Below are 8,547 nucleotides of genomic sequence, written 5' to 3'. Positions count from 1 at the left end.
AATTAGGAAAGGAGTCTTAAAATGGTCAGAGAGAGAAGTAGAAAGCTCTCATTTGTTTTTCTCTCGTCTCTTGATGCAGCCCATGAGGCCCATAGGTATTTAGAATTCTGAGGCAGGCGAAAGATCCCTTCTAATAAGTGAGACCATGGCTCCACAATGTGGGGTGTACCCCCACTGCCTTTTGTCTTTCTCTATTCTTCTAATGCCTGACTCCAGACATAGGCACATAAAGAAAAATGAGTGACAAAGCAGGATAAGTCAAATCCCATATTTCTATGCAGAAAAATTCCCAGAGACTCAGAAAGTACTGGTGAGATTCAGGGAAGGAGACCTGGGAAAACAACCCTGTGAATTAGCTTATGAACTTTTGAGCTCAGCACTGAGCTGTGTATATGTGGTTTTAACCCTAAATTGTATATCATAGATTTTGAAAATTAAACTAAGATATAGATTATTGTCCAGCTCTCAAATCAGCTACTGGGTAGCACACATATGGGGCAGATCCAAATAGCACTGAAAAGACCTGGAAAACAGAACTGACATTGAAACCACAATCAACAGAAGACTGGTTGAAACTAGCGGTCTGAATTCCATTTGATATTTTGCTTGCTAAGCAAAAATGTCAATAATCTCCACAGAATTTAAGGCTCAGTGTTTAAAACATAATATGCAAAATGTCCAGGACACAATTCCAATTACTTCGAATATAAAAAAAAAAAAAAGAAAAAAAAAGGAAAACTCATTCCAAATATAATGATATAGGTAGGTTAAAAGTAATAAGATAGAAAAATATGTACCATGCAAAACTAATCAGAAGAAAGCTGGAACTGTAATAGTATTACCAAATGAAGTAGACTTCAAAGCAAAGTACTAGGGATAAAGAAGAATATTTCATGATGATAAAAAATCAATTCAGCAAGAAGACTTAATAATCCTAAAAGCGAATTCATCTAACCACAAATCTTCTAACATATGAAGCAAAAATAAAATGAGAAATAGACAAACCCATCATTATAGTTCAAAAGTCCACACTATTTTCTCAGTGACCAATGAAATGAGTCAACAGAAAAACAGCAAAACCATAGAATGGAATAATATCATCAACTCATAGAATATAACTGACATCTTTAGAACATTCTTTACAACAAAGGTACAATACCTATTCTTTCCAAATGCACATAGAACAATTGCTAAGATAAAGCATGTCTTGAACCATAAAGCAAATCTTAACAGATTTAAAGGAGATGAAATCATACAAAGTAGGTTTTCTGTCCATTAGAATTAAACTAAATCAATAATATAAAGATAGAAAGCTAAAATCTCCAACACTTGGGAACCAAACAACCCATTTTTAATAATCCACCATTAGAAGAGAAAGTCTCAAGAAAAATCAAAACAATATGAACTAAATGGAAATGAACATACATGTTATCAAAATGTATCAGATTCAGGTAAGGTAGTGCTTAAAGGGAAATTTATAGTATTAAGTGCTATAGGAGAAAAGAAAATTTCAGATCAATAACAAAAGCTTCCACTATAATAGACTAGAGAAAAAACAGCAATATAAAGCCAAAGAAAATAAAGTAAATAATAACAAAAGTAGAAATCAATAAAATAGAAAACAAAGAACAATGAAGAAAACCAATAAGGCCAAAAGCCAAGTCTTCAGGGAAAAAAATCAATAAAATTGATAACGTTCCAGCCAGACTCACAAAGAAAAAAGAGAAAAGATACAAATTTTCAATATGAGTAGTAAAAGAAATAATATCACTATAAATCACACATTTAAATGGAAATAAAGAAATACTATAAACAACTTTGTGAACATAAGTTTAAAATTGAGATGAAATGGACTAATTCCTTGGAAACCAGAAGCTATAAAAACTCACTGAAAATTAAATAAACAATCTAAATAGTTTCATAACTATTAAAGAAATTGAATCCAAAACCTTTGAAGAAGAAATCTACAGATTGGGATCATTTTACTGGTAATTTCTACCAAACATTAAAGAAAAGAAAAATAATTATTTCTATAAAACATCTTCCAAAAAAGTAGAGAACTTTCTTAATTCATTTTATGAAAACAGCATTAATATGAAACTAAAACTGGGCTAGGATAAAAAGTGACAATTATCCACCCATACTCCTCAATATAATATAATATAATATTACATTAACAGTATAAGCAAAACTCAAAATTCATTCATAATAAAAACTCTCGGCTAACTCAGAGTAGAAATAAACTTTTCAATCCAATAAAAAAGTATCTACCAAAAAAAAAAAAAAAACCAGTTAATATAGTATAAATGTAAAAAACTAAATGATTTCTCCCTAACATTAGGAGAAAAGTAAGGCTATATTCACTCTCATCATTTTATTCAACATCTCACAAGAAGTCCTAGTCAGTTCAATAAAGCAAGACAGAAGTTAAAGGCACATAGACTGAAAAGGAAGAAATAAAATTGTTCCTATTCATCGGTAACATGACCGTCTATGTAAAAAAAAAATCCTAAGAAATCTTTTATAAAAACTCCTAAAACTAATTAGTGACCAATTAGTAAGGTCACAAGATATAAGGAAAACACACATCAATCATATATCTACATACCAGTAATTGAAAATTGGAACAATTAAAAACAAAAATTTAAAAAGTACTATTTACAATGTCTTCAAAAATATAAATATAAATCTAATAAAATATCTGAATGCTGGAAACTAAAAAAACACTGGTGAAAAATTTAAAATGATCTAAATAAATGAAGAGATATGTCATGATTACTACATATTAAAATTATTTAAAATTTAAAAATTCTGACATCAAGCACTGGTATGGATATGGATCAACTGGAATTCTCATTGCCATGGGAATGCAAAATAAAACAGTCATTTCAGAAAAGTTTGACAATTTCTTAAAAAGTGAAATATATATTTACCATTCCTTGTATCTTATGACCCAGCATTCCCACTCCTGAGTATTTACCCTGAAGTGATGAAAACATATGCTTACACAAAGACCTTTACACAAATGTTTTCAGCAGCTCTACTTATAATCCTCCAAAACTGGAAACAGTCCAATATCTTTCAATGGGTAAATGATTTAAATAAACTGTGGTAAATCTATGCAATGAATTCCACAGTAGAAAAGATCAACTCTAAATATGCAATGTAGTGAATGACCCTCAAAAACAGTATGGTGAGTGAAATAAGCCAGTATCAAAACGTTATGTATTACACGTTTACATTTTTATGACATTCTCAAAAAGGCAAATGTATAGTGACAGAGAACAGATCAGTGGGTGTCTGAATTTAGAAGTAGGAAGAGAGTGTCACTACAAAGGGCTAGCAGAAGGGAGATCTGGGGAATGGTAGAGCGGTTCTGTATTCTGATTGCTATAGAATTTATATGGGTGTGTACAGCGATTAAAATTAATAGAACTGCACCAAAAAAAAAGTTATTTAATTAGAAATAAAATAAAATAAAAATATAGTGGGATCAACAGAAACGATTGTATTTGGGATGTTCTCAGTGTCAAAAAACAGGAAGCTAATATCAACTTAAATAAAGGTTTATTTTTCATATCTAATCGGTCCCAAAATAAGCAGTTTCTTACAAGAGTAGCTGCTCAAGAATAGTGTCAAGGCCATAGGCACTTTCTATTTTTAAGTCATTATCCTTAGCTTGTTGACTTTTCATCCTCTCACTTGTTGCCTCTTGTCAAAATATGGCAACCCAGCTTCAAGCATGAAGATCTTGGTTAAGGATAGAGGAGGGGCTTAAGAAGAAAGCCACATCTGTACTAATTATCAAGAAATCAAAGCTCTTCCAGGCGACCACCCACTTCCAACAGAATTGTCGTTATATTTCATTGGCCAGAACTGTGTTATTTAGCCACATATCCTGATTGTGTATCCAATCACTAGTGAAGGACATAGATTAATCAACCCATAATTAATCTCCATGGGCTAGAGTAGAGAGGCCTACTGCCCTAAAATTAAGTGAACCACATAAGAAACTATCTGTTTCTGCTATTTTAGAGTATTAGCTAAAATTTTTTCACTTATTTCCACATCATAAATGGATTTTTTTAAAATACTACTTCACTTTTAAAGTATATTCATTTTTTTCTAATTAAACAATCATTTCAAATCCTTATCACAAGTTTTCTAATATATACAGTCATAAAAATTTATTTTAGATAAGCTTAAATTTATTTTACATCAAAGACTTTAAAATACATGAAAAATAGTGTGCAAGAATATACATGTGAAGGAACTACTGTTTTGAATAAAGTAAATTGATACAAATATCTGACAGAAATGTTAACAGCCAATGTTTTCATCCTACATTCAAATCTTCTTTAAAATTTTCCTTCATTGCAGTTTTCCAGCCACCTTAAGAAAGAGTATTTTCTCCAAGAATGAATGCTTGACTATCAATTTCATTTTCTTAAGGTCTGCATGGCAACTGAATTTGTCAAGCATGGGGATCTGGAGGAAGACAATACAGATGCGAGAACATTCTTACAAAATTCATATTACGTGTTTATTTTAAAAGTCTTTGTTTTTTGGTACAGCCCTTGCTCATTTTCATTTTCATCTCTCATGCTCTGTTCAAAATTTCCAACCAGAGAAGAAACATTTGGCACCTTCCACTGTTTATATTTCATAGGCTTGCTGATCTTTACGTCTGGCACCTCCTTATGTTGTAGTTTCCCATGGAGTATGCAAAACTCAAAGAAAGGTTTATTTTAGTCCAAGACGGTGTCAAAGAACAATATGAACTGTTCATGTAAGCACCTGCCAGTGAAATCCACACTTAAAGGCTCTGATGGAAATTCAAATGGAATTCAAACTCTTTCTTTAGATCTACTTTTATAAGTGATCTTGCCAAAATGTTATTTTTTTTTCAAATGCTAAGCTCTACCAAACAATGTACAGATAAATGGAATCTAAACTGCTAAACCACATGATGTACCAGCTGTGAGAGACAGGTACAGTATATGACTCATGTTATTTACTTTCTCCTCAGGGAAAAACAGCAAGCAGTTGCTCTGAGCAATTTTTATTGACTCACCAGTCCTTTTCTGGAGATGACAAGTTTCTTTAAGGATAGCTAAGGTAAATAAGACTGTAAAATTTCAATCATCATCTAGAAGAAAGCAACAAATTAAAATCCCATCCTCCTCACTCCCAGCCCTATTTCTGGCATTCGGTTGAGGTATTCTAATACGAGAATGATTCTCTGCATACATGCACTCAAAGAAAAGCAATTGTACTGACAAATGTGTTCAACGAATAGATTTATCCAACCAAAGTCACTGCCAGGAATGGAATCCAATACCATAGATTAGGTTTTGTTCACATAATATACTTCGTAAAGTTATAAAATTCTTCATCTGTTTCTGTAATTTATAAGTCTCAAAGTTTTCTTGAATGTGGAATTCACTAAATTCTAAAAATAATTGTAAAATTCCCAACACCACCCTTCACTCTTAGAAGATTAATTTAAATACTGCTTCATCAATAAAACAGAATTACTTATGCACTCCTGCAAATTTATTTATATTCTTTCCTGCATCTCTTCTCATGAAACTTTACCTTTAAGACTTCAATCTCAAAGAGAGAGGGGGAAGTAGTTTTACTACAAGCCTTCACTGAAATTTTATTTAATGTTTTATATAACCAATATCAACTTCTCTACTAAACCTCTTCTTTTAATTCAAATGTTGCCCTTTCGAAACATAATGACATTATTACTGCTTTCCTTTTACCAGGAATGAATGGTGAACATCCTATGACTCTGTCATAAAAGAATTTACTTTTCTCTCTTCGTATTATGCATCACAAACAATGCTGTGTACACACACACACACACACACACACACACACACACCCCTCACGCATGTCACTGTCCAATATACATCAGCTCTACTCTTAACAGTCATTTGGAGACCTAGGCCTTTTCTATCTTGCGAAATAACCATGCAGGGGAAAGAAGGTTAGTACTGTGCTTTTACAATGAATTTCCTCACTTATATGTCAATAATGCAATGTTAAATGCAGAAAAATAAGAAACTAGCTCAAGAGGATACAGGCTAAAGGAAAGAGACACAAGAGACCAATTAGCTGTCATATCTAGGTACAAGGTTCACCTCCTTTGGAAACCACATCCAAACCCCCAAATCTACTAGTCCCTGAGTTCCCAAGCACAGGCTCCACTACTTACTAGGTATATGACCTTCAGTAAATTAGTTATCATATCTGTGGTTCAATGTCTTTATCTGTAATGTCACTATATTAACAGCAACTCAAAGGGTTATCCTATGAATTAAACATATTATTACCCACTAGTCACATAGAGATCCATCTGTAAATATTAGAATTTATTGTTCATTTTTGTCTTTTCCCTAGATTATAAATACCTTAAGTAATGGCACCATAAAACCTTTAACAGAGCTTTACAAACAGCACTTGGTTAATAAATGCTTGCCATATGTACAAATGATATATTCATAATCTCATGTTATATGCCTATATACAATATACATATATAATATCATGCAATGCTTACATGAGTCCCATGCAGTAGATATTTTATCTCCATTTTAATAGATGAGGAAAGGAGGTTAAGACAGATTATATAATCTGCCCAAAGTCATACAGTTAATCAGAATTCAAATCCAGGCCTGTCTGTCTTCCTGTCCCTGTCCCACTACCGCACAATGCCTAGTAGTAGATAAGCCAATTTATTCATACCACCAGAACAGCATTTATTGCATAACTGAAATTAGCAAGCAACATAATGTGTTAATTAATTAATGGCAAGTTTTAGCCACATGGATCAAAATGTGGGCAGAGAACAAAGTGATTTATAAGATAGAGCCAACTAATTTAAAAACAATTGAATATATCTGGGAAGGGAATAGTCACAGAAGATGCCAAGGTTCCTAGTTTAGCCATTGAGTAAGATTTAGAGCACTGGAAGAAGCAAAAGTTTGGGAACAAAGATGTCTAGGCAGGGAGGCCAAGTAAACAGTGGGACAAGCAGATTCAGTGCTCAAAAAGAGAGGTCTTCCCTAGAGATAGGTGTAGAATTTATCATCCTACAGGTAAGTAAAAAGCATGAAAAAGATCATTCATAGATTTAAATGTGACTTCTTTCTTTACAGCTTATCAAAATTCAGATGGCATAGAAGCCAGTAATCTAACATATCTTACTCTTTCCAATGTATCATATAATTCTAATGTATTCTTGGATGTAATTATTTAAAGATCCTTCAATCTATTCTTTTTTCATCTCTTCATTTCCTCAGTTGGTTAAGGATATTAAAAAGTGTTGAACTAATAAAACAAGGAGGCCATTAGACTGAGGTGGTTTTAATATGTTAGCAGCCTACATAAGCAAACAAAAATCTAAGCCAGAGTCAATTCCTTTAAAACTTGTACCTGAGAAAACAAAACTTAAGAACAACCAGTCTCAAAGAGCCAACTAGGCTTTCCCAAATAAAGCAATTTACTTGAGCTACAGCCAATCAAAAAATTTCTTTACTTCATTTCCATATCTGCTCTATAAAATAAAAGCTTTTTCCCTAGCTGCTGTCAGCAAAGTGCTCCTAACCACTTTTGGTTTGGCTCTGCTTGATTCAAATTAAGTTTTGCTCAAATTCTTGACAATTTTATTGTGCCTTAGTTTATCTTTTAACACAAGGGGAAAATGTACAACACAAATGCAGTACCCTATGACACATTTTAAAAAACTGAACTTGATTACTTTCATCGAAGGGAAAAAATTTGTACTTGGAGAAGTTTCTAGCAACTTATAAATGAAGAATAGCAGCTAATAAAGTACCAGTAAAAAGAATAAACCAATTTTTAGAATATTAAGAAACTAAGGTGGTTAGGACACTAATGACCAGCTATCCTAAGTGAAAATCCATTTTCTCATCTGCCTGGGATTCCTCCTTCTGGTAATGATATCTCAGTTTTGCTTTAAGGAAACGATCTTCTCCTGTTGGATGCATGCAGCCTTAGTAAGACTGTAAATCAAGAGAATCCATTCTCCTCTGACCAATAGGTGTATATCTGTCCCCAGAGTGGGCAATAAAATGTAGGTATCTCTCTACCCCAAACTGAATCTTGTTCACAAAATACAACTATTGAACTAGTGGCAAACTAAGAATAAAATCCAAACTGTGCTTCTTCCCAGAGCACTGTTGTAATGTGACAATATTCTTCATTTTTTTATGTGCTAAAATATTCTATACCAAATCACAGGAAATATAAATCACAATATGCAGTAGTTGCCCTCCACCGACATTATTAAAAAGGAAAAATCTTTTCCACTTCACTTGTATGACAAATATCTAGACAAAAATACTGAAATAAAGAATAATAGCCTACAAATAACTGCTGTTTAAAATCAATATTTAAAATATTAGGTGGTGGTGTGTATGTAGGGTTATGAAAAGGAGAGCCTTTTGAAAATATACAGCTACCTCACAACCTATATCTATTTCTCCTGATATTTTGGTAGGAATGATATGCTTA

The sequence above is a fragment of the Rousettus aegyptiacus genome, unplaced genomic scaffold (assembly GCF_014176215.1).
Source record: "Rousettus aegyptiacus isolate mRouAeg1 unplaced genomic scaffold, mRouAeg1.p scaffold_m13_p_8, whole genome shotgun sequence".
NCBI lineage: Eukaryota > Metazoa > Chordata > Mammalia > Chiroptera > Pteropodidae > Rousettus > Rousettus aegyptiacus.
This window is presented reverse-complemented; position numbering follows the sequence as displayed.